At 34.0% G+C, this 27265-nt stretch overlaps 1 protein-coding gene across 2 annotated transcripts in view; it reads right to left on the bottom strand.

Annotated features, from left to right (window-relative positions):
- Positions 1 to 27265, bottom strand: part of GGH (gamma-glutamyl hydrolase) — a 117290-nt gene that overhangs the window by 27252 nt on the left and 62773 nt on the right. The window lies entirely within an intron of this gene.

Here is a 27265-nt window from a genome sequence, read left to right as displayed (position 1 = left end):
GTGATTTGCCAAGGGTTACACAGCTAATACATGTCTGAGACCAGATTCAAAAAAATGGATTTTTCTGATTTCAAGTCGAGGGCTCTATCCACTGTACCATCTAGCTGCCAAGTAGATGGTTCCTAAAAGATATATTCTTAAAAACTTTCCTCTAGTTATGGATTTCATATATATACATATATATATGTGTATATATATAGTATATATGCATGTAGTATATATGCATTTTATGTACATGCATATGTATGAGTATATGTATTTTAGATATCCATGTTAAGATCATTTGAGACTGATATTGACATTGATATATATATATATATATATATACATAAAATAGATAAACCTAACCATTCTCTGATCATTAGTATTAAAAAAGAAATAAAACAAATATATCTGTGTTCACCAAAGGTATTTGTCATGCTTATGGAAGATTTGCAATAAAAGAAATTCTCTACAGATGTTAAAATTCAATTTCTGGCTAAAGCAAAAAAAAGGATAATAATAATTTTTATCTTATCTTAATGATGTCATCCTTTAAAAAGCAGAAGAACCAAAGTAAAGGAATTATTATTTTAGATATGATTTTCACCAAGAAAGTAGTCATTGCAGAGGTTAAAATCATGGGACCCTACCTGGGATCCAGCAAAAAGAAATAATTACATCTTAGAAATTGTGAGATTTTTATTTGACAGTTCAGAATTTAAATTTGTGCCACCACTGATTAATTATTTTTTCAAGTTAAACTTTTAGTTTAAAGTATAAGAATAAATGAAAGGACAAAATGAGATTAAAAAATAATGAACAATTTAATATAAAATTGTACAAAATAACAATAATCATTAGAGAACTTTTCACATATATTGAAATTTTCTTAAGGCTTTTAAAATGTTTTCTATGCAACACTTAATTCTAAAAATCTATCATTCATATAAGCAGAAAGAATTTGCTTCAGTTTTGTCATTCCATTGTGTCATTCATGTTCTCTGATTCTATTTTTCTTTGATTATTAACAGAAAGAGGTTGCAGGCAGTATCCATCCCACCTGGTTACTAGCAAATACCTCAGGACCTCAGAATGCTAGTTCTGCTACTTACTGTATTATGTAAACCTGATTTAAACTTAAAAATGAAGCTTTTACCATATAACATTTCCTTCTATTAAATTCACTTCACTAGGGTACAATGAATAGGAAACCAATCCTGGAGTCAGGAGGAACTGAGTTCAAATGTGACCTGAGACATGAACTTAATACTTAACTGTGAACTTGGCTAAGGCACTTAACCCATTGTCTTATAAAAATTAATTAATTAACTCCAATGACTCCTTTACTTCCAGGATCAGATATAAAATTCTTTTTAGTATTAAAGCCCTTTCATAAATTCCTTTCTAGTTTTCCAATCTTGTTGTACATTATTTCTCTTCACTTAGCTTACAATTCAGAAATAGAGACTTACTTATAGTCCCCTAATTATGACAGTCCATCTCCCAATTCTGAGAATTGTTTAGAGTCAAATGGTCAAGTAATATATCCTACAGTATAGTTTGGTATCAGAGGTAAGACTTGAATCCAGATTTTCCTCACACTGAGGCCAGTTTTCTATCCCCTTTGCCTTCCATACATTGTGAATTCAATAAATATATATTGAACTAAATTAAGAGGGAGAGAGACAAAAAGGATATATGTGAACTCTGAGGACTTAGAACGCTATCCTCCATCTGCCTATATTTTTTCCTTTGTTTTTTAATTTTTTTAACTAAGAAAAGTATTTAACCACCCTTTTAACTCCCAAATGAAAAAAAAAAAATTAAAAGAAAAACACAATCTTTGCAAGTAACAAATTCTTACATTGGCCCTGTTAAAAGTGTATTTCTCTTTCTGCATCTTGAATTCATCACCTCTCTACTAAGAATTGGCTATCATGGTTCATCATTAGTCCTCTGAAATTGTGTTTGAGCATTTCATTTATCATAATTCTTTTTGCTTCTTTTCTTCTAGATTGTCCTTCATTTCTGTGTATTATTCTTTCTTTTATTCCCTTAGTGAGATTTGCCACTGTGCGTTTAAGAGATTTTTCTATTCTTCTGATTTCTACTGTATGTCATGAATGCTAATTTCATAATTCTCATTTCTCTTTTATATCATTCAGGAATATCACAATATGACTTTATGCTCTCTTTTTTCCTTCTCTCTCTTCTTTATTTATTTTCTTCCAATTGCTAAAGTTTTCAACATTCTTCCTTTTGCAAGCTTTGAGTTCCACATTTTTCTACCATCCTCAATTCCCTCCCCCTTCCCTTGGCAGCAAACAATCTGATATAGGTTGTATATAAACAGTATGTGTTTAACATATTTCCATATAAGACATGTTGTGAAAAAAAGAATGAGAAGTAAGCAGGAAAAAGGGTCATGAGAAAGAAGAAACATAAAACAAGTTTTTAAAAATGAACACAGTATACTTTGCATTCAGACTCCATGGTTATTTCTTTATATATGGGTGACATTTTCCATAACAAGTCTCTGAGGACTGTCCTTGATCACTGAACTGCTGAGAGGAGCTATGTGCATCATAATGGATCATCTCACAATGCTGCTATTAATGTATACAGTGTTCTCCTTGGTCTATTCACTTCACATTGTGTTACTTCATGCGAGTCTTTCCAGTCTTCTCCAAAGTCCACTTCTCATTTCTTACAGAAACCCTGGCTGTGAAAATTGTCTCCCGGTTTTCTGCATTTCTTCTGATCTTAGTAGCATTGGTTTCATTTGTGCAACAGCATTTTCTTTCCTTCCATCCTATCTTCACCCTATTTGTATTTTTATTTTTCATTTTCCCTTATACCTCCTCATCAATGGTTTGTTTTTGACTGCTGCCTGTCTCACACTGTCCTTTTCCCTGTTCCATTCTAATTCCTTATAGAGTAGAATAAATGTTTAACCCCAATGGGGAATGTATATCAATCTGTTGAGAGTAAGATTTATGCATTGTTTATACTTTCCCAACTTTGCCTCTACTATAATAGTCCTTTGTGCCTCTTAATGTGGTGTTAATTTTCTTCTAATGCTTCCACCTTCTTTTCCTGGTATAATAATTTTTTCAAGTCTTGCTTGCTTTATACCTGTCATGTATCCACACCCTCTGTGAAAGTCTACTCCTTTCAGCTATCCTGATAGAAATACAACTCTCATGAGCTAAAGTATCATCACATCTTGATCAATTTATTTGTATACGCTTTGTTCAAGTACTCACCCTCCAGTTGTCCCATTAGAAATACCCACATCCTTTGTTTACTTATGTTCCTTTCAACTGTCCTAAGAGAAATACAATTCTCAAAAGTTATAGATATTGTTTTCCTATTTAGTCTTATTCATTAACATTTTTTCCTTAGTCTTATTGACTATAATTTTTTCTTTCCATTTACCTTTTCATGCATCTTTTGAATCTTGTAATTGAAGATCAAATTTTCTATTTAGTTCTTGTGCTGTTATCAGTTAAGTTTGTATTTTGTTGAAAGTCTACCTTTTCATATTGTACACCCTAACAGCAACATGGGGGTGATGATCAACCTTGATGGACTTGTTCATTCCATCAGTGCAACAATATCTATGATGGAGAATATCATCTGTATCCAGAGAAATAATTGTGGAGATTGAACAAAGACCAAATACTATTACCTTTAATTTACAGGGGGGAAAAAACCTTTATCTTATTATTTAATTTGGCTATTTCTTATACTTTATTTTTTTCCCCAAGGATATGATTTCTCTCTCATCACATTCAACTTAGATCAATGTATATGCCATGGAAACAATGTAAAGACTAACAGACTGTCTTCTGGGGGTGGGGGAGAGACCTAGGGTAAAAATTGTAAAACTCAAAATAAATAAAATATTTCTTAAAAAAAAAAAGAAAAGAAAGTCTACTTTTCCCCCTTTGAAAAAATATGCTGAATTTTCCAGGATAGTTGATTCTTGGTTATAATCCAAAGTTCTTTGCCCTCCAGAATATTATATTATGGTCCCTCCAATTCTTGAATGTTAAAATTGATAAGTCTTGTGCATTCCTGACTGTGCTTGTCTGGTATTTAAATTGCTTCCTCTTGGTTGCTTGCAGTATTTTTTCCTTTAACTGAGAATTATGAAACATAGCAACAATATTCATAGGAGTTTTTATTTTGGAATCTCTGGGGCAATCAATGGATTCATTCAAGGACTACTTTTATCTTCTTGTTCTAGGATATTAGGTCAATATTCCATGATATTTCCTGTATGATATTGTCTATATCTAATCATGATTTTCAGGTAAACCAATAATTTATAAATTTTTGCTTTTGGATCTATTTTTCAGGTTGGTCATTTTTCCTAAAAGGTACTTCATATTTTCTTTTATTTTTCCAGCCTTTTGGTTTTGTTTGAGGAAATTTTGGTGTCCCATAGTGTCATTAGTTTCCATTTGTCCAATTCTAATTTTTAGGGTTTTATTTCTTCAGCTAGCTTTTTTTTATTTCTTTTTTTCAGTTGTATTAATTTTACTTTTAAATGAGTTGTTTTCATTTTCCAGTTGGTTAATTTTACTCTTTGATGAGTTATACTCCTTTTCTAATTGACCATTTTTACTACTTTTAAAGATGATTACTGTTTTCCATTTGGCCAATTTTACTTTTAAAGTTAATGTTTTCCTTAGTCAAATTTTCATAATTCTTATCCATGATTCTCATTTTTATTCTTCCTCTCTTCTCTTGTTTTTAAAATCCTTTTTTGAGTTAGAATAAATCTTTTTGACAAATTCAAAAATCCCTTTGAGGTTTCACACATAGACATTCTGTCACTTTTTTCATTTGAGCTTTTTTATTAATTTTTGGTCTTTTGTTCATTTTACTTATTTAGACCCTGTTCCTGGAGCAAATGGGGTTTAAGTCCCCTTTTTTGTGCTGGGATCAGGGGTCTGGTTCCTGGCTCTCCACTTGCCTATGGTGTCTCAGGTGCTAGCAGTTTGTTCCCTGCCTTAGGGTAACCCCAACCAGGCCCACTTGTTGCACCAGCATTCCTGGGGCTTAAACTATTTCATCTGAGTTGAGTTTGGGACCCTCATTGTTGGCCCACTGCACCATTGACTTGCTGAGCCCAGACCTGATTTGAGTTGTCCCACTGGTTTTCCAGCTCTCCCATCTATGCTGAGTTATACTCCCTTTTACCCATATGAGACAGACCTTTACTGAAATTCCCCCATAATATCTTGGCCTGAGAACTTGTTTCACTGTTTTTTTCATGAGTTCTGTCACATTGAAGCCTTTTTAGAGGCTTCACTTAAAGTTATTTCAGGAAAAGTTCTGGGGAACTTCCTAGCTTCAAGTCACCATCTTGCTCTGCCTCTGAAGTCCCAGTTCTCAATTCTCTTAAGACTGTATGCTTCATCAGGTATCAAATCATTTTTCTGTGTCTTATACTAGTCATTTATAGATTTCTGGATTCATTTAGGTGATCTGAAGGCCACTTTCCTTTCTGTTAATAATATCTTTCATTGGCTTATTTATTTGTCCTTAAGTTCTTTAACTGAATTTTTCCTCTGAAATCTTTCATATATTCAGTCTTTTTTCATTTTAGATTTGAACTTAGGTCTTCTAATTCCAGGCTCAGTGCTCTATCCACTGTGTCATCTAGCTTCCATTTACTACATATAGAATTTTTAAATAATCTTATTTTTCCCAATTACATTTTAAAATAATTTTTAGCACTTTTTAAAAATTTTGAGTTCCAAACTCTCCCTCTCTTCCCTCTGAGATGGTACATAATCAGATATAGGTTATATTTCTTCTATATAATTATGTAAAACATTTACATATTAGTCATTTTGTACATGAAGAGTCAAATAAAAACAAAATAATGAAAGAAAGTAAAAAATAGTATGCTTCAGTGTGTATTCAGATAGTATCTGCTCTTACTCTGAAGTCGGGATGCTTCATCATGAATCTTTCAGATTGTCTTGGATCATTGCATTACTGAAAATAACAAAGTCATTCACAATTCTTCATTGTACAATAAATAATGCTGTTACTGGTTACCATGTTCTTCTAGTTCTGTTTATTTCACTTTGTATCAGCTCATTTAAGTGTTTCTAGGTTTTTCTTAGAGTATCCTGTTTATCATTTCTTATAAAACAAAAATATTCCAACATATATACCACAGTTTCTTCAGTCATTCTCCAATGGATGGATATCTACTTTATTTCCAATATTTAGCCAAAGAAAAAAAGCTGCTATGAATGTTTTTGAACAAATAGGTCCTTTGCCCTTTTTGAGCATCTCTTTGGGATATAATGGTGTTACTGGATCAAAGGTATGCACAGTTTTTTTGCCCTTTAGGCACAGTTCCAAATTTCTCTGCAGAATGGTTGGATTAATTCACAATTCCACCAAAAATGCATTAGTTTCCCAATTTTCCCACATCTTCTTCAACATTTGTCATTTTCTTTTTTTGTCATATCAGTCAATCTATAGGCATGAAACTTTAGAGTTGTTTTAATTTGCATTTCCTTTAATCAATAGTTATTTAGAGCAATTTTTCACATGACTAAAAATAACTTTGATTTCTTCTTCTGAAAACTATCTATTTGAATATATCCTTTGACCATTTATCAATTGGGAAATGACTCATATTGTTGTAAATTTGATTCAGTTCTCTGTATAAGAAATGTCTTTATCAGAGATACTTGTTACAAAAATTTTTCTCTAGTTTTCTTCTTTCCTTTTAATTTTGATTACATTATAGCAAATTGTATTAAACAAAATCATTTAAACTCTAAAGTCTGTTTTCTCTTCTGTAAAATGGATATAATGATGCTTAAATTGCTTATGCCCTAAATGTAGGCTATTGCAAAAATTAAAAGAGATCATATATTTAAAGTGCTTTGTAAAGCATTATAAACTATTTATTTGTAACTGTCACTGCTGCTGTCCTAGTCTGTCTCATGGATCCCATGGACTCTTTTCCAAAATGAGCCAGCCCATTCCTCAGAAATGACCTAACAGGTCAGCTAACCCCTGTCATTCCCCAATATAGACAGCAGTGAGACTTGTGTTAAAATGACACTTTCCATCATCCTCAATTGAACTTTTGCCTTGTTCATGATATCAGCAATGTTGTGGCTAGGGTTAGAAAACAATGGAAAATTTCAATGGCATAGGGGACTCCTAGGTGGGGAAACTCCTTCTAATAAATTAGGTCAACACCTTTGCAACTTACAGTCTTATTTACCCAGAGCACAGTGTGGAATTCAAATAAAATGATGGACTAATATATGTGTGTGCGTGTGTGTGTGTGTGTGTGTGTATTTATATATATATATATATATATATATATATATATATATATATATATATATATATATTTGTATATATATGTGAATGTTTATCTTGTATATAAAATATATTAATATGAATAAATATATAAATAATTGTTAATGTGAATAAATATACAGATAAATATGAACATGAATATATAAATAAATATTCCTGTTGAAAATGTATTAACTTAATTTTAAAATGTAATGTTATCTATACTTTATTTTTGGTTTGTGCTGTTGTTAAATATTTCTCAATTACATTATAGTCTGTCTTAGTTCTCAGTTTGGAGTGTTATTGTCACAAGCCTGCCACAGTGTGACAGCTCAGGATGAAAGCCTTGAGAGGTCAAAGAACTTTCCCAGGTTCATATAATCTGTTAAATAGGAGACCAGAACTAAAGTTTTCTTGATTCCAAGACCAGTTTTTCATTCTTACACTTTCAAAATGAAATGAGGCATATTAAAAAACTAAAGATGCATACAAGATTTTCATCAAGGCATTTAAAGCAGCTCTCAATCTGGTTACAATCTACCTTTTCAGACAAATGCATTGCTTCCCATCACACCCTCTCCCTTCTATGTGTTCCAGCAGATAGAGCTCTGAGCTGGGAGTTAAGAAAGCCAGAGTTCAAATCCTGACTTCATCAAGTTTCTTAATTTCCTTTAATTTCCATTTCCTTATCATAAAATGGGGTGATAAGAACTATAGCAAACATCTACTATGTGCTAGGCACCATGCTAAGCACTTTATAATTAAACTTATTTGATATTCCTAACAATTTTGTGATGTAGGTTTTGCTATTTTCCCCATTAACAGTTGAAGAAACTCAGGCAAACAGAAGTAGTGTCCAGGGTCAGCTAATAAAATGTCTGAGACAGGATTTGAACTGAGGTCTTCCTAACTCCAGGCCTGGTGCTCTATCCACGATCCCAATTATAATATCATAGAAGGTTTTTAAGAACAAATAAGATTATACTGGTAAAGTGCTTTGCAAGCCAAAAAAGTTACTCTTAGCATAGCCAACCTGGTCTATTTCCTATTCCTTGGACATCAAATTTCATCTCCCATCCCTGAGCCTACTATGTTCTTCCCCTCCATCTCAAAATCCTTCAACTTTCTTCCAGGCTCAAATCAGATACAGACTCCCCTTATGTGCTTTTCTCTAATTTAAGGAGTCTTTATTTCTCAAATTACTAGATACAAATTAACCTGTTCATTGTATCCCACCCCATACCATTCCACCCTCCAATGGAAGATAAGCTTCTGGAAGGCAGAGACTATTATTCATCTTGGTTTAATATCCCAAATGCCCTTATACATAATAGATGCTTAAATAATTGCCTCTTAGATTGGATCTTTATTTTACTCTTTCTATATATTTCTATATCTTGTATTTCTTGATCTATATTCCTGTCTTTTACTCTATATGAGTCTACTCTTTCTTTGTTTTTCTTCTCTCCTTTTCACTGTCCCTGTTTCATTTTACTCTTTATCTTTGTCTATCACTTAACTGTCCTTATGTAGACCTGAAATGTATTTTTAAAAATTTAAATTTAATTAAATTTTAAAATTCTTTAAAATTTGGTTTTTGGTTAAATATGCTTACTTTTCCTGTTCATAACTTTTTAAAACCAACAACTGATTTATTTTTTTCCTGAAAAACAACCAAAACTAAATTAAACTGCTTTTACTTTAATGGTTCTTCATCTTTTTTATGTGGATTAATGACCTCAAAAAAAATGATTCCCTACCCTAGCTCTAAATATACATTATTGTCAATATATCCTTGTCAAAGAAAGAAAAATGCTTTCTTAAACTTAAGAGTGCTGAATCTCTTCTCAGCATATACACACTGACCCAGGAGGTGGGCAAGAGTATTTTTAAGCTAAACAAGGGCAGAGAAGAGAGACAGTACTTGAGTCCTTCCTATGGGATCTGCTACTTTTCTCCTGCTAGTCCTCTTTTCCCCCCTCCAAGTTTTGCACTTCCTCCCCACCTCAACCCCTGCCCTTGCCCCCAAGCTTCTTAAATTTTTCCTGCCAACCAAGGAGTGACTGGAGGACATGGACCACTGCTCAGGAGGGCTGTCTGAAATACCTAAGTCAAGAGACCTGGTTTTCAGAAACCACTTTCTCCAACTCTTTCATCTGACAGAGGAGGGGGAAGAAAAAAGAAGCCTATAGTCAATTTTAGAGCAGGGGCTAATATTTGTATTTATATAAGGCATTAATAAATTAGGTGGTAACTGGAGAGCACACAGCACTTAAAATTAGCAAGACCTAAATTCAAATCTTACCTCACTCCCTTCCCAGCTGCATGACCCTGGGCAACTTACTGTTTCTCAACTTCAATTTTTGCATCTATAAAAAAATAGATAATACCAGCACCTATCTCACAAAGTTGTTGTGAAGATCAAATGGGTTAACAAATAAAAAGCACTTTACAAATCTTAAAGCCTTATATAAATACAAGATATTAGTCCCATGATTAATATGGATATAGTTTACCATAGTTACACATGTATACTCTATATTAGTTTACTTTCTGGCAGGGGGACAGGGAGAGGGAAACAGGAGAGGGAAAGGAGAGAAGAAGGAAAATGTGAAACTCAAAATCTTACAAAAATGATTGTTGAAAACTATCTTTGCATGTAATTGGAAAAATGAATAAATAAAATTTTTTTTAAAAGATATTAGTCAGGGTGGCTAGGTGGCACAGTGGATAGAGCACCAGCCCTGGAGTCAGGAGTAACTGAGTTCAAATCTGGCCTCAGACACTTAATAATTACCTAGCTTTGTGGCCTTAGGCAAGCCACTTAACCCCATTGCCTTGCAAAAATCTAAAAAGAAAAAATATTAGTCCCTCTTCTAAAATTAGGTATAGGCTTCTTTTCCACCCCCTCTCCTCTAATATGAGAAGTTTGGAGAAGATGGTTTCTAAGATCATATTCAGTTCTCACAGGTCTAAGAAACTATGAGATTTGGACCCAATGTGCCTCTACCTCAGGTTAGTCTTAATTTGAGCAAGAGTTGCCTGAAGCTTGTTCTGTGACATTTTATGTGGAAAAAGTACAGTAAAGAGATTTGGATTAATTCTAAGTTTTATCTTGGTTAAACCCTGACTTAAATTACAAGTGTTGTAGACTCTCACAAAAGATAATCAAAGGAAACTTAAGTCTCAATCTGACTTGGCTACTATTGAGCAATTGTACAAAAGAAATGATTGAATAATTGTAGTAACTGATAGCATTGATATGGCCCTTTAAGGTTTGAAAAATGCCCGTCAAATATTTATATCATTTTATCATCTGAACAACCCTGCTAAGTAGATGAAAGTATTATCTCCATTTTACATATGAGATAGACAACAAATAAATGACTTGTCCTGAAGTCACACAACTGGTATCTGAGACTGGATTAGAATTCGGGCTTTCCTAATTCTACATCCAGTACTCTATGCTATTGAAAAAAATAATAGCACTCTTGATGCTTTTTTCAAAATAATTTTTGTGCAAGATTTTCCTATTCTATTCAGAGTATTGTTAAATAACCTTCTGAGGGAGGTTTTTTAAAAAGAAATTATAGTAACATCCTTCTCTAAATAAACAAATATAGAAATAAAAATTTTAGTAAATCATATATCATTCTATGACAGAGGTTTTTAACCTGGAGTACACAAGACCTCCTTTAGGGGAAGCAAGGTGCCCTCTTTTAGGGTTCTGTGAATTTGGATGGGAAAAAAATCACAACTTTATTTTAAACCTCTCACTGAAAAAAAATTGCATCTCTATTTTAACCTCTAATTAAAATTTAACATTTCCTTCCATTATGATTTTTTAAAAATCATTCTGTGGTGGGGTCTATGAGCTTCTCCTAACACAAAAAAAGTTAAGAACTCTTGCTTTGTGAATTTCCTTTTATGATACAATCTATTCCACAAGTTTTTGTGGAGTATTCATTTCTTACTCAGTATCAATATTATAACACAGTGCCAGACCTTATATCTGTTCTCAAGGAGGTGTCTGCTCAGAACAACAAACACACACATCCCAATTACAGAATATTTCTCTGACAAATTCTGTGGCACTACAGCTTCAAAGAAAGAAGGAATTACATTTTCTGGATGAGGAAGGCTTTGAAGAGTAAATTCTATTTGACAAGGTTGAGAAGAGGAGGGAGGGAATTCTAGATAGAAGGAACAATATCGGGAAAGAGCATAAGCAGAAGTAAATGTGAAAGGAGACCAGTCTGCCTGGAGAGGAACATGCAAGTAGAAAAATAGCAGGAAATAAGGAGAGTTAGGTAGGGAGAGGAGGAATTATAGATTGCCTTAAATTCCCAGTGGAGAAGTTTAAACTTGATGCCTTAAGGCTTCAAGTAGCTTAGATTCTTGAGCAATAGAGGGAGAGGATAGCAATGTAGAAAAATAAATATGATGGTGCTGGGTTAAGGCGAATGAAGGCAAAGAGAAACCAATGAGAAAGCTAAATCATTTAGAAGCATTTCTGACTGCTAATTCTCTTGCCCTCATTCTCCTGATATCTAAGGTACCCGTGGTTCCCATTTGGTTCCTAATCATGAACCAAGGAGTTAAGGGTAAAAATTCTTGAATGTTATATTAAGTAACAAATAATTTAAAAGACTAGTATGAGTAGTTAATTAGTTAACTGTTATTGATTGTTAATTAATTGTCCTGGTAGTTCACAATACATTTTGTCGATGTTGAGCAGAGCAAAAATTAAGAACCACTGGTCTACACCATAATACAACCTGTGTCAATGTCTCTACTTCTACCCTCACTTTTAGCTGTGATTACCACTTGTATCTTTCCCAAGAACCCAATCCTGACTCTTCTTTCATGTGCTCCTCTTTAAACCTGAATATCAGAAATTAGAGTTTTTAACATTTTTATAAATTTATACCCATTGACTTCATCAAGCAAACAGACTGGAGAAAAAAAGCAGTGTCCCATAGAATCTTCAACTTAAAGTCCTTAAATCTTTTCCATGTCAACCTTCTGATATAAAGTATGAATGACTTCTATAATATTCCTAAAGACTGGTCATTCAGTCTCTGCTAGAACACCTCCATTGATGGGGAGCTCACTATCTAATGATGGTTATTGAACAGGAAGAAGGCTGAGCTACTTGCTTTAAACTAATTCCTATTTTCTGTTTCAGGTCGAAATAAATAATGAACACTGACTTCGTTCTGCAGCTGTGGAAGCTGATCTTGAAAGGAAAGCCCCCTCTTTGCTCCCCAGTTGAAAGTGCTTCTGAAGACACAACACATCTGGAATTCTTGATGAGGGCTGGACTATTCCTCTCTGTTTTATCACTTGTCACTGAATCCATCAGTCACAGCATTTGTGTTATTAGCATTGTCACTAGACAAATTGTAGGTGCTTAGGTGGGTATTTTTAAATCATCATTTCCTTCAATGGACACTTGTAAATTGTAAAAAAAAAATTTTTTAATTTTTTTTGTATGATATCTAGTGTGAGGCATGGAAACAAAAAGAATCTGAAGTCTAGGCAAATTATATGTGTGTACTGTTGAGATATTGTCAGGATTTCCTAATGAACATAGGGTTGGATTGTGCTGGATAGAATTTGTCAACAAAGAATGGATAGATACTGTAACAGATGTCATATGTGTAAAAAATGGCTTAACAGGATTTGTGACTATTTATGGGTTATGTTTTTAAAACTACTCTATACAACATGGAATAATCTTTGGGTTTTGGCATTTCCAATCTCCAATGATGACTATCATTCTACATGACCAAATTCCCATATCATTCCTTGTTCCTTTCCATTGTTTACTTTTTCATGAATCTGAAAAAAGAGTCAAATGAATATAATTAATATAACATCTTTCACATCAGGATGACCCACACATTACATGTTTATAAATTGCCAGCTTTCTGTTTTTGGCTCCAGTCACTGGACACTGAAAAGGTAGAGTTGGAAGATCTGAAAATAAGCTAATTTAACCCTTTTCTTTGACAGTTGAGGAAACTGAGACCCAGAAAGGGAAGCAATTTGTCCAAAATTACAGAAATAATGAATGAGTTTCTACTAATGTGATTCTGAGGGCAGTGCCAATCACAATCTTGAAATTATCTTTGTGATACACCTCTTTTAGTATGTGATGTGAAATTCCTGTGAAATAGTATCTGTTAAATATCTTGCTTTTCCCCTCCATCTGAATAACCCTAACAAAGTGAGTTAGAAAAAATCATTTTCTGAGGTAGAAAGAATTGTCATGAATAATCTTAACTTTCTTTTGGTCACTTCATTTTGCTCAACTTTTATTTTCTATGTAAAAGGAATTTTATTCTCTGAAACTAGGGGAAGGAGTCTCTTTTGAATCACAAACTTTCTTGGCCTACTGTTTTTCTAAATATGCCAATTTTTGGTTTAGGTATAGAAGTTCAAACTCTAAATGTCACTTGGGATGTGAATTAATTATAATGACAGAGAGGTATTTGTGTACATCTAAAAAACATACCAGTAATTAATCTGAGTTCACTGGTATTCCATACTCCACCAAACACAAAATTGTTTTCACATCAGGGAAATTTCCCTTCATTATAATTATTAAAAAGCATATTCTCACACATTCTAGTTAAAGAATAATAGTATTTAGAGAGGTAGCTTTCTATAGTAGATAGAATACCATATAAGAAGGCAGATATTTACTAGTTATGTGACCCTTGACAAATCATTTTTTCTCTCTGGGACTCAGTTTTCTTGTCTAGAAAATGAATGATTGCCAGTAAATGACCTTTAAGATCATATATATTCTTATGAACTTCGAACTGGGAATGACCTTCATAAACTTTGAATCTTTACCTTCGTTTTACCAATGGGCAACTGAGTTACAGAGAATTGAAAGAACTACTAATTAGTGACAAACCAGAGTTAGAATCCAAGTCTCAAGGAGTCATAATTTGTTCCCTCTTTCCCCTCTCTCCCTCCATCTTTCACATATCAAGTGTCATAATAAAACAAAGTGGACAAAAGTGTTGGACAAAAGTTGTCAATTAAAAAAACTGTTTTCAAAAAAGTCTACTAAGGATTTAAAGATGTTGCATCCCTGACTCTCTGAACCCTTCTACCTCTAAAAAGTTAACTTATTGGGTAAAAACAGAGCAACTATTAGTCTGCAAATCTCCCAGGTAAATGATTACTTATTATATTGCAGAGAGTTTTAGGAAAAAAATCTCTTCACTTAAATAATAAGGTTGAATCATGAGATTATTGATGAAGAAATGGAAGTGATGGTAAAATCCAACTCCCAAATTTGACAAATAAAGAAACTGAGTCCCAGAGAGATTAAATGATTTGCCAATATCAAACATGAGGGAGTCAAACCCAATTGTTCTGACTACAACTTAATACATATTACAATTACACAGCTCAGTCTTCCAAGACTGTACCTTGGGATCTCTGCCTCACCCTTGATCTCTGTGATTTTGTTAGTTTGATGCAAATCTTCTTGTTTGTGATCACTTGCACTGTCATTCTTAGTTAAATTAGCTTCTCTACCCTGTGGCCTTAGAGTGATCCTGAGGCTCTGTCCTCTGAAGATTATATGAGCACTGATCCTATCTTTTTAGATCTTTCCTCAAAACCAGTCCACCTGTCAGACCAATCTTCTCTGCCCTCTGAGGGTCCTCTCCCATCATCTTTCTGTTTGGAAGGGTTGTAGGTACGAGACCTAGATCACATGCTTCCCTTCATTGTAAATAATTTCTTCTTATTCCACTCTAAGTTTGAATGAAAGTTATAGAAAGTAAGAGGTATGAGACCCTGGGTTGAAAACAGAATGATTTTTCTCCATACCCATACACCTTCTTTTCAGAGGACTGCTCAGAGTCCAGATCTCTTGAGGGAAAAACCTATTTTGCAGTTGTGGGATGATTCTAATCTGCATCACCAACTCAATAGACCTTTCCATTTCATACAGCTTATATCATGTCAAAGCTTTTTTTAGTTTGTTGGAAGTATTCATTGATTCAATCAATAGTGATGCCTACTATGTGTCTGACTCTCTGCTATGCCCTGAGGCTACAAATACTAAAGCTAAGCAAATCCTTTCCCTGAGAGATTTATATTCAACTAGAGTACAGGCTATAAACAAAGAAATTATAAAGGAATTTGGGGGAAGAGTTGAGGATGGGGCTTGGTAACAAAGTAGAGATCCAAGTGAGCCATGTTCATTGTTTTCATTCAGTGTAATGGATCTCTACCTGGTCAGAAAGTTAAAGAGAAATTCAATTCAATTCACTAAATACTGAAGTGTCTTTGATATTAAAGGCCCTTCAAATCCAACCTTGATATAAAAATTGTCCAAGGATTTATTGTTAGATACTGCTGCCAATCATGCTTATCAACATGAAGATGCATATAAACATTGGTTTATTATATATCATCTATATCATAGACCCAGGGTATACAAAAACCAGTGAACCCCTATAGCAGTCTTAAGCTATAAACATAGATTTTGGTTATTACATAGATAGCCTGGATAACAACAAAGGGCAAAAAGGTGAAGGTAATGATTTAGATATCAAAGAATAGGTAGCAGAAGAGGATGGTCGATGTCATTTAAAATTATAGAATGGTCAATGTACACTGAAGATAGAGCTAGAATTTGCTACTATTAACACCTGAGCTAGTTACAAGACAAACTCATCTTAAGTAAATAGAGGTAATAAATTTGACACAGAAATTCTCTTATTCCTAATTAATTAATCATAGGAGATACAGTTTGATATCTCAGCTTGATTTTGCAAATTCTAGCTAGTTACAATATTTCAATGTATTCAACAAATGATAGTAATAAAGGAAGGCCAGAAATTCTCTTATGGCAATACCCAATGACCCTGATAACAAATGCTACTACTTTAAGTTCAAAGTCAAAACCCCCCTTCCCAGACCACTTAGGCAGCAAGGAAATAGACGTTGTCAATTAATTTCAGTAATTTATAAGTAAAGAGGGAAATAAAAAGTCATCAAGTCAAGTCAATGAACTTTTATTAAAGACTTACTACGTGTTTGGGCTAAGGATTGAAAATCTCTTGAATATCTTACTTGAATTCCCCAATCTAATATCTTTTCTTTATAATGGAATCCCTCCCTTTCCATGTTTAGCATTAATAGCTTCTCTTTAAAAACCTATTATTGAGATTTGGGACTAAGAGAATATGAAATGTTTCTGACTTTCAGTCCATACTTACAAAAGGAGTATGAGGTAAGAGAGGGGAACTTGGAATCAAAAGACCTGGATTCAAGAACTGGTTCTGTCCATATAAGAGTATGTTTTTGAGCAGCAGATTTAATCTTCATGATTCATGATTTCTTCATCTGTAAAATGGATATATAAGCTGCCCTGCCTAGACCTTAAAATTATGGTGAGGATCAAATGAGATAATGTTTTCTAAAAACTGAAAAGTGCTTACCAGATGTAAAGTATTATTTGTATTGTCATTGTTGCTGTTATTGTTATCCTTTTTGCTGCCTCTCTAACTAAAATCATCACAAGAGAATTGGAGGTAGGCCTCCATTAATTTAGCAATCATTTATTAAGTACCAATGGCCTGCCAGGCACTTTGCTGAGGGACTTATAAAAAAGAAAGAAATGATGTGATCCCTACCCTAAAGGAAGGAATACAACAGGTACAAAAGTAAGTGAACAAAAAGTAAATTCAGGTAAAACAACTGGAAGCATCAGAAAAATCCCAATGTATGAGTTTGCAGATGAACAATGCTTTACAGGAAGAATCTATAAAATAGGATAAAGAAAGCATGGAAGAGTATAAAGAAACACTGGGAAAGTATATAAGAGCAAGTTTGTGGAGAATTTTAAATGCCAGGTCAAGAGATTTTGCTTTATCCTAGAAACAATGGGGAGCCAGTGAAGATTATTTTGGGGGAAGGGGAGGGAAGTGATGTGCCTAAATCTGTTTTAGAAATATCAATAAAATATAGAATGTTTCATAAATTTGTATTGCAGGGGTGGAAAAGAGTAAAAGAATAAATATCAAGTTTTTTTTTCTCTCGCACATCAGAGAAGCATGGCTGGATAAATGCATTAAAAATTCATCCCAATGTAACTCTCCCATAATATGATGCAAAATTTGCCAAAAAAAAAAAAAACTTTTTTGCTCTAACAGAAACATATGTTTCTACCACTCAAAATCTGGAAGGCACTTAGATCATCTGGTTTGAAGACTACTTGACATCTTTCCCAAGGAAAATATTGACTTCTTTTTTTTTTCTTCAGAAAAATGAGCCCTGCTATTTCCTATAGACCTAAATAACGAAGACAGTCAACTTAAAGAGGCTAGAGTCTAACAAAATATGGCAAGGCTGCCATCTGTCTCACTTAATGGTTGGGACACTTCTGATTGAGAAGAATTTATCTTCATTAGAATCAACTAAAATGCATATAGCAAAGTGAAGGGAAACCATCATGATTTTCTTCTAAATTGAAAGGCAAATAAAAAACAAAATTGCACTTTTCAATCTTTTGCAAATTGGAAAGGAATCTTGCTCAGAATGAATGGATATGCTCTTTATACTTAATTTTAAAGTCTCTCTGGAGTCCCCAGAAATATGAAGACAGAACCCTGTTACCATGTTGACTGATGAATTTTACAGGAAATCCTGATCTGTAATTTCAAAGCTACTTTAGTCTGTCTCTGAGGAGGAGAGAGATGTTTGAGGTCTGGAGATTAACCAATTGATCAGAGTTTGAATGGCTCCATTTGAAAGTGACTTGCCTCAATATCTTAACAGAAGTTATATCTGCTTTCAGCAAGCAAATGTTTTATCTAGGAAAAATGAAAATAGTTTACCCTCCTAAGTCTAGAAACGTGGAACTACTGTTTCACTTATTTTCTGCCAACTAGCATTATCTTAACTCTTTGTTCAGTACAGAGGTCTGTACATTTGCTTGCAAGTCATATTTTAGGATTCTTGCTACTACAGATCTAGCATTTAAAGGAATGACATTGCCTAGAATAAATAGATCTAAAGGTGATATTTTTTATAAAACATGTTTATGAATAATTCCATATAAATGAATAAATTCTGAACATATAAGAATGTATAGAGGACGAGACAAATATATAACACTCTCAAGATCAGTTGTTATAAAATCTTCTGCCAATGACTTTGGGGAACATACTGTGGGTTTTAGAAAGTTTCTATGATGGATCAAAAGGGTGACCTAAAGATGTAATAGTTATGAGAAAATATTTTGCTATTGGCAAAAATGATTCAGAGCTTCATTCATTCAGGGCAGCTAGATGGCAAAATGAATAGAGCACCAGCTCTGGAATCAGGAGGACCTGAGTTCAAATGTGATCTCTGATGCTTGATAGTTACTAGCTGTGTGACCTTAGACAAGTCACTTAACCCCATTGCCTCACAAAAAGAAAAAGAAAAAGAACTCCATTCATTCAATGATCTTAACATGTTACATGGAATTAGATTCTAGGCTAAATTATTCTAGCTAAATCAGAAACACTAGAAAAATAGCTCAAAAAAATCCTTGAATACAAAACTGGATCTGATTTGCCCCACACTAGATGAAAGACACCCAAAGAGATTGAAGAGAAGGAACAGAATATGAAGTACTCTGAGCCTATAAATTATGAATCCTTGAACATGCCAGATTATTTTCCTGTTTGCACTGAAGTACTTCATTTAAAATAAATATTGGCCTTGCACTTCCTTCTTGTCCACTCTTGTGGACAAAGTACTGTAATTAGAGCCAGGAAAACTTCCTGCCTCTAAGAATTGCTTATGAACTGAGTGATCCTGATCAAGTAATATAATCTCTCTGATACGTAGTTTTCCTCACTTATAAAATGGGGACCTAATATAAGTGCCCATGAGGCATTGGATGTAAATACTTTGTAAATGTTAAAGCAAAATATAGATGTTAGTTACCATTTGTCCTACCTTTGATACAAATTGACTGTGTGACCCTGAACAAATCTACCTTTCAGTACTTTAAACCAGAAGTAGCCAACATTAACAAATTAAAAAAATGTAGTAGAACATAAATAATGTTGATATGTAGCTTTCTAAGTCAGTATGAGGTCATAGAGATCCCTAAGTGTAGTCCGGTGGCTCCCCAGTTTCTATTTTGTATTGGACCTCAGTACTCTAGGCAATTCTCTAATACTATGAATTGCTGAGAAAATTCTGACCTGCATTTTTGGAGGTAGCTTTGTGAGGAATTTCCTACATCAATGAAATCAGTCCCTATCACTATCCCTGTCCTATCATTTGTCACAATCCAATCCTTTGACTTTAAGACCAGAAGAAGGTTCAATCAATATAGAAAGTAATAATCTCTTACTTGACCTGACAACTTGACTGAAAACACCCAAAAAGGGAGTCAAGCATAATGAGGATAAGAAACTAAGTCAATCCACTGACTTCTTTCCTTTGTAGCTGGGGTGACACCTACAAGCTATGTCAACCCATAGACTCCAGCTGCCCTCACCTCCTCACCCCTTCCCATTTGTTTCAGGAATGATATCTTCTAAGAGTGATTGGGAAAAGGTAGGAAAGGAATACAATCTGAGATGACACCAGAGATCTTCAGAGAGGAGGGTCTTCATGCCGACTCCTGGAGAGAATCTTCATTCTATGCTTCAGTACTTCTCTGAGATCAGGGATAGTTTGGGTGATAGTTGATCCAGGGAGCTAGGTCAAAGTTTCTGAGGAATTAAACTAGATTGAAATTTTAAAATTGAAATTAACCATATTAAAACTAGACTAAACCCTACTGAAATTTAATTGGGAAGTATTTAGCCAAAAAATATAATATAATGTACATATAGATAATGTGAATTTGTGGTTTTCTAAGTTACAGCCTATAGGGAATCATTTCTATTGGAGTTTGACATCATGGAGTCAGATAGTTTATTGGGTTGGAAAACACTAGGCCTGAGAAACAAGAAGAATTTCCAAACATTTTATTTTCCTTCTTAAGTCTAAAGAATCTATAGGATTCATTTCTACTACATTCACATAAGAATATCTGGCAAGGTAAATTTGATATTCCAAACTAATTAGCTGACTTACAGAACTAGAATCCTACACAGACCCATAGAATGTTCTAGTTGAAAGTTCACTTAGTAATTATCCAGTCATGGTTTTGTGGGCAGTGCTCTAGACAGGCATTAGGAAGAGCTGAGTTAGAATCCTGCCTCAGGCATTTACTATCACACCCCCTGTGTGATGGTTGTATGACTTATAAGGAGGAAGGAGAAGGGAGCAAGCAGTTATTAGACAGATTGTCAGAGACTTTACAAATTTACCTCATTTAATCCTCATCTACCTTGAGAGGTAGCTACTCTCATTATCCTCATTTTACAGTTGAGGAAACTGAGACAGACAGAGGTTAAGAGACTTGCCCATAGTCACCCATCTAATAAATGCATGAAGCCATAGCTGAACTCAGGTCTTCCTGACTCTAGACAGAGAGTTCTATCCACTATATTACCTGGCTGCCTTCTATGTTCTAGTTGTATTCATTATCATATAATCATAGATTTATAACTCAAAGGAATCTTGGAGCCCATTGACCAAAATTCCATTTTTGTACAAATGAAGAAACAGTTCAGAGACATTGAATGATTTGTCTTGCTAGTAAATATCTAAATGGGAATCAAAATTTCTGATTTCTAATCTATAAAAATGAAGGGGTTGGATCAACTTGTGAGGTTGATTCCCGCTATGAATTTATGATCCTTATTTTAATAAGAGAGAAATCTAATCCTCAGCAAGGATAAATGACTAATACAACTAGGTCTTACCCAATTTTACCATACTGTAAACCAGAGCTCCTAATTCCTATTAAAGGTCTCTTTTTACCATTACTTATTGTAATTAAAATAAATTATCAAATGAAAGGTCTTGATAACATTAAAGAAGCTTACTCTCAGCTCTTTTAAATCAAACTTTTTGCTTCCTAGTTATCTGTTTTTTAGGGAAAAGAGAAGAGACAATGAGAGGGAAAGACACAGAAACAGGAAAACAGGAAAAAAATCACTAGAAAGAGATAGAAACTGAGACACAGATAAATGATAAACAGAGAAGTAGAGAGAGTAGTGTGCTGGATCCTGCTGTCTTTCCTGTAATCCTTGTCAGCATATTTCTGAGGCTATTTCTTCCCCCTGGATCAGAAATCAAGTCAGTTCAACTCTTGGTTCTCCCTTCTAGAGAAGAAGAAAAAATGCTGAACCTGGAGTTAAGACTTGGTGTTACCTAGAAGTTCAAGTGCTCTGCAAGCTCTCATAACATACCCTCAGAGCAATGAGCTATAATTAATGCTAAAGCAACTTGCATTCATAACTCTGGAAATGCCTTTTCTTCTGAAAAAACAATGTTATAGTTATTGCTCTGAAATATGTTTTGCCCATTCTGCCAATAAATATTAAATGTTGGAATCAAAGGCAGGTCTGTCCTGATCCCAAATCTGGTGCTTTTCTGAAAAACACATTCCTCTAAGCTATCCATAGACTTCTGCCACAACTCCAGGTCCCCTCACCCATTCAAACATATTCTATTCATTATATATGAAACCTTAAAGTTACTAGAGAAGTTTTTATGGTCACTCAGTTATAGAGACCAGCTTCCTTTTATAATAATAACATTTATAGAGTGCCTTAAATTTTAAAAAACTATTTACATATATTATCTCATTTGACCCTCACAGCAACCCTGTGAGGTAGGTGCTGTTTTTTCTCCACATTTTGTAAATGAAGAAATTAAGGTTTGGAAACACTAAGTGACTTCCCATGGTCACAAAATTAGTAAGTGTCTAAGGCAGGATTTGAATTCAGATCTTACAGATACCTGGTCCAAAACTTTTTATACTATACCACCTAGTGCTGTTATCTTCATTATTACCATTTTTCCAAGTCCCCTTTCCCTTCCACTGCAAACCAATACGGCCTTTATCTGGATACTTAATTACAAGACCAGATAAAGAGCAGGCTTAAAGTATACTGCATTTCCTACTGTACCAAGTTTAGGAGGGAACAATCAACGAATCAGAGCATTTCAGAGTTCCAAAGCTTCTCAGTCACCATCTGGTCTAATCAAAACCTGGAAAAGAATCCCTGCTTACCAACATACCCAACAAATCAGCTTGAAGACCATTCAGTGAATAAGAATCCTTTATTGCCAATTGTATTCAGGATAAAGTAAATCAAATTATTAGGAAACTTTCCCCAATGTTTAACCTAAATTCACCTTTTTATCACTTCTACCAATTGTTCCCACTCCTATTCCCTGAGGCTAAACAGAACAAGATTATTTCCTTTTCTATCAAACACTTCCCTGAGCTTCTTTAGCTAAACCTCAGTTCCTTCAACTACTCTTAAGATCTTTACTAAACAGATGACCCCTTGGATGCTTTGCATCTCCCCAGTGTTCTTCAAAATTATTTCACTCAGACTGAATTCCATCTTCCAGATGAGGACTGAGAAGAACTATCGTATCCCTATTCCTAAAGACTTTGTCTCTCAGTGCAACCATTATCCTTATCAAGTCTGTTCCTGCCCCAGACTATTTCATCCTTCCCAACCTTCCAATTGTTTTAACTTACATTACAAATAACATTTATAATTTGTAAAGTGTTTTCCTGCCAACTCCTCTATAAGATGGAAGACAAAGCCTTTTCAAATGAGAAAAAAAATAGTCTCTGAGAAATGAAGCGATGTGCCCAAGAGATGTTCCTGTTCCCTCCTAAACTTGGCATGTGTCTGGAGTCAGAAAGACCCATATTTGTAGGTCCAAATATGGCTTCATACAATTCCTAGCTGTGTGACCCTGGACAAGTGACTTAATTCTGCCTCAGTTTCCTCATCTGTAAAAATGAACTTGGAAAGTAAATGGCAAATCACTCTATTATCTTTTTTTCAAAAAACTCCAAATGATGTCATGGAGAGTCAAATGAGACTGAAGAGTTACTGACAAAAATTTCCCACAGCCACCATTTTGAACTTTCTTTTCTTTCTTCAAGCTTCCAGTACCAGCTCCACCTCAGAAGACTTTACTCTATATTTTGCTGAGAAAATAAAGATCCATGAACTTCCTCTTCTCTTTTGCTCTGAATCTAAAAACCTCTTGACATCATCCCATTTTCTCCTTTATTCTAGTCTCTGATGATGACTTAGGTCTTCTCATCTGACATTTATATAACAATTCATAGTTGACAAATCACTTTACAGTTTTTAATCCTCACAGTACTGTGAAGTATAAAAGGTATTATTATTAGAATTATTTTAAAAATTTGAATACTGGGGCTCAGAGAAATTCAATAATTTACCCAAGGTCACATAGTTAATATCTGAAAAAGGATTTGAAGTCAAATCTTCTTGACTCTAAAATCTTAGATTTAGATTGCTATTGTGCTACTTTGCTTTTGATGCTGTTATCCCTATTATCTAATCCAATAGACTAATAGGAATTATTACTACTGGTCATAATTGCTTTTCTATTCATTTCATCCATTCTATTAAAATGTACTGCAATATGTCCATTTTCACACTCATGCAGCTTTTGTAAGCCATTATACTTTTGTAAAAAAAAAAAAAAAAACTTGTCTATTTTTTAATTCATTTATTTAACCCAAACCCTGATTTCCTTGGTGTGGCGAACTTCTAATCAAGGAATTCCCTGAATCAAATAGTAACCAATACTTTCTCAATATCTAATAAGTCTTATAAGAGTTCCTCATAGCACCATGAGTTAGTGATTTGCCTGGAGTCACACAGTCAGTTTGTGTTAAAGGCAAGACTTGAAACTAAGTCTTACTCACTAAGAGGAAAGTATTCTATCCATTATGTCATATTTCCATCACAAGCCTTAGGACTTTTGTTGCCATATTTCCAAATTTTTTGATGGCTAAACAAAAATAAACATATATTATTTCTCTTAACTTTTATTAGATAAAATAACAATAACACTTTGCATCTGTGGTACTTAATAATTTTCAAAAAATTTTCCGATAAATTGTTGAATTTTATCTTTTCAACTTTTCCATGAGGGGTCAGAAAAATCAAGGCTTGTCCTGTCCAATTTACAAGTGAAGAAATTAAGGTCTTGAGGGGTTAAAAGTGACTTGCCAATTAGCAGCAGAGTTAGTCATATAATCTGGGCCTGACTCTCATGATTCAGGAACCTAAAGATAGTTTAGAATGACACTGATGCCCTAAAGTAATTAGATATTGTGAGTAAACCCTGACTCTCACCAGTTTTTAGCAAAACTAAACTAAACTAAACTAAAACTCGGGACACTAAAGGAACAATTTAGTTTTGTTTTATTGACTGATGATGGGAGGATTAATAACAATCATCATGAATGTTTCACTTTTCAGCTGGTTATTTTAGCTGTCCTATGGACCCACCCTCATGGAAGAAGATAGAGAAACTTCATATTGGAGAGCAAAATCATATAATTATTTCCCAGAAACAGAAACTGAAAGTCTCTTTATACCATTAGGTTTGCAAAGGTTTAAGTTTAAAGAACTGACTATTCTCATGACCCATTAATCTATATCAGGAAGTAGGCACGAGTTTTGTCCCTCACAAGTTGAACTCCCTAATTCTGCTTAATTTTTTCCTCCTCATTTCATTCAGGGACCATCAACATTTTTGATTTTATTCTACCTGAGTCTCCTAATGCTGAATCTTTAAGTGGAACATGGTACAGCATAATAATTCCTACCTCTTGGGGAAATTTAAGATTCTATTTGAGAGCTACTAGGAGTACAGAGTATTATTAGCAACAGGAATTCCTGTTGAATGAATATACATTCATTCTTCTAAAGCATAGATTGAAAAATGAAATTGCTATGTAACTCAATGAGAATTTACCAGCTAATATTTCAAATACTTTTAGTATCCTAGAAGGATTGGGAGAAAAAACAAAGGTAAAAATGGCTTAATATCTTCATCAATTGTTGATGCAAAGTGCCTGGTACAAACTTAATTCTTTGGTTAGGAAGATATGGATAAGAATTCCCTCAGAAGTGAGTCCAGAAGATATTGATTTTTCTCCCATTTTGGAAGAACAGTAAAAGGAATCTGGTGATCTATTTGTATCTTCCCATATTCTATTTACTTTCATTTTACACTACATTCTGACAAGCTTGAATATCTGGTTTCTAAGCCCAACCATTTTGAAGGGAAGGGAAGGGGAGAAAAGGAGGGAGGAAGGGGGAAGAGGAAAGGAGAAAAGGAGGGAGGAAGGGGGAAGAAGGAGAAAAGGAGGGAGGAAAGGGGAAGGGAAGAAGAGAGAGAGAAGGAAGGAAGGAAGGAAGGAAGGAAGGAAGGAAGGAAGGAAGGAAGGAAGGAAGGAAGGAAGGAAGGAAGGAAGGAAGGAAGGAAGGAAGGAAGGAAAAAGAAAGATAGATTTCTGAATGATGAAAATGGTAGCTAATATTGTATGTATTGGGCCCATTTTCCCCAACTTAATTGCTTTTGAGGTTCTGGCTAAAGGACCAAATACAAATATGAAATCAGAGAATGAGGATTACAGAGGCAAGAGCAAGTCAAGTTTATGTGGATTCATATAAAAACCATGTCAAGTAAAAAATGAAAGAAAATGAGCAAGAACTAATTTAATGCTTAGAATTAATTTCTTTCCAGTTCCAAACAGTTACTGGAATTAGGGGCTCCCAAAAACCATCCAACTTTATAAGTTCCTTAGTTTTTTGCTGATTAGATTATTGTGAGCAACACATTATTAAAATGAGGACTGAGACATTCTCTGGAAAAAGCTGAACCTTGCAATATAAAACAGTATTTTAAAGACCTTAAATAAGTCTTTAGAAAGAATGAAGTTTTGCTTGCTATACAACTCTGCCATCTTATGGAAAAGATAAGAAGAACCTGAAGTGATTGTACTTTTAAATTCTCTTTTTTTTCTATTTATAAGCATTTATTTATGTCTCCTTCCCCTCCATCAAAACGAGAAATGCAAAAACATAATCTCAAAAAAATGTCTATTTGACTTTATTTGAAAATGAAGATCTGTTGATCAGAGAGCAAGGAAAGGTACTTCCCTGCCTGTCTATTTCTTTCAATTTTTAAATTCCTCAATTTAAACCAACAGAAATCCCAGAAAGTCTGTTGATATTTAGAAGTTCCTCCATCCCTTTCAAAAATGTTTTTGCTTTTCCAATATTGTACATGTCAAGTCTCTTTGATATTATGTTGGGGGGTATTAAATATGGGTCGGCCATATTTGACTGGTCCACGGTGCTTTAATCACCGAGTAGTAAGATTTTTTTGATGAATCTCCTTATTTTGTATGAATTCAAGATATACTAGCTCTTCATGAATTGGGAAGGTGGTACTGACTCATTTCTGAAACAATCTTATATGATTGTGGAAAATAATTGTCTTTTTTCCTTGTAAACTTGTAGCCAGATTTGTTTGCACATTTGCTTTTTACATGATGTGTATGTATATGTGTGTGCATATGACATATATATCATACTCACATTCAAATATGAACAGAAAATGTTATGGATAGAAATACTGTACACATATTTTTATGTCTTAACAAATACCTTGATTCTGGGTACAATGGAACAATAAGTTAGAATAAGAGAATTATTCTTTTCAACTATGAATAAAATCTACATTGAAGTAGAAAGTGGCTATTGCTGTTTTCAGAATGCTAACACATGTGTTGTTATTGCTATCATTTTCCCCCTGAAACCTATGTTAATATGGATGAATGGAAAATGCTTTGGGCAGAAACTGAACAGGTGAATGCTTTGTATTTTAATTCCACTGTTCAGGTTATTTTCTTTTTTTTTTTTAAGGGTTTTTTTTTTTGCAAGGCAATGGGGTTAAGTGGCTTGCCCAAGGCCACATG

The sequence above is a fragment of the Macrotis lagotis genome, chromosome X (genome assembly GCF_037893015.1).
Source record: "Macrotis lagotis isolate mMagLag1 chromosome X, bilby.v1.9.chrom.fasta, whole genome shotgun sequence".
Taxonomy (NCBI): domain Eukaryota; kingdom Metazoa; phylum Chordata; class Mammalia; order Peramelemorphia; family Peramelidae; genus Macrotis; species Macrotis lagotis.
The sequence above is the reverse complement of the archived record's forward strand: the minus strand, read 5'-3'. Positions and strand labels throughout refer to the sequence as shown.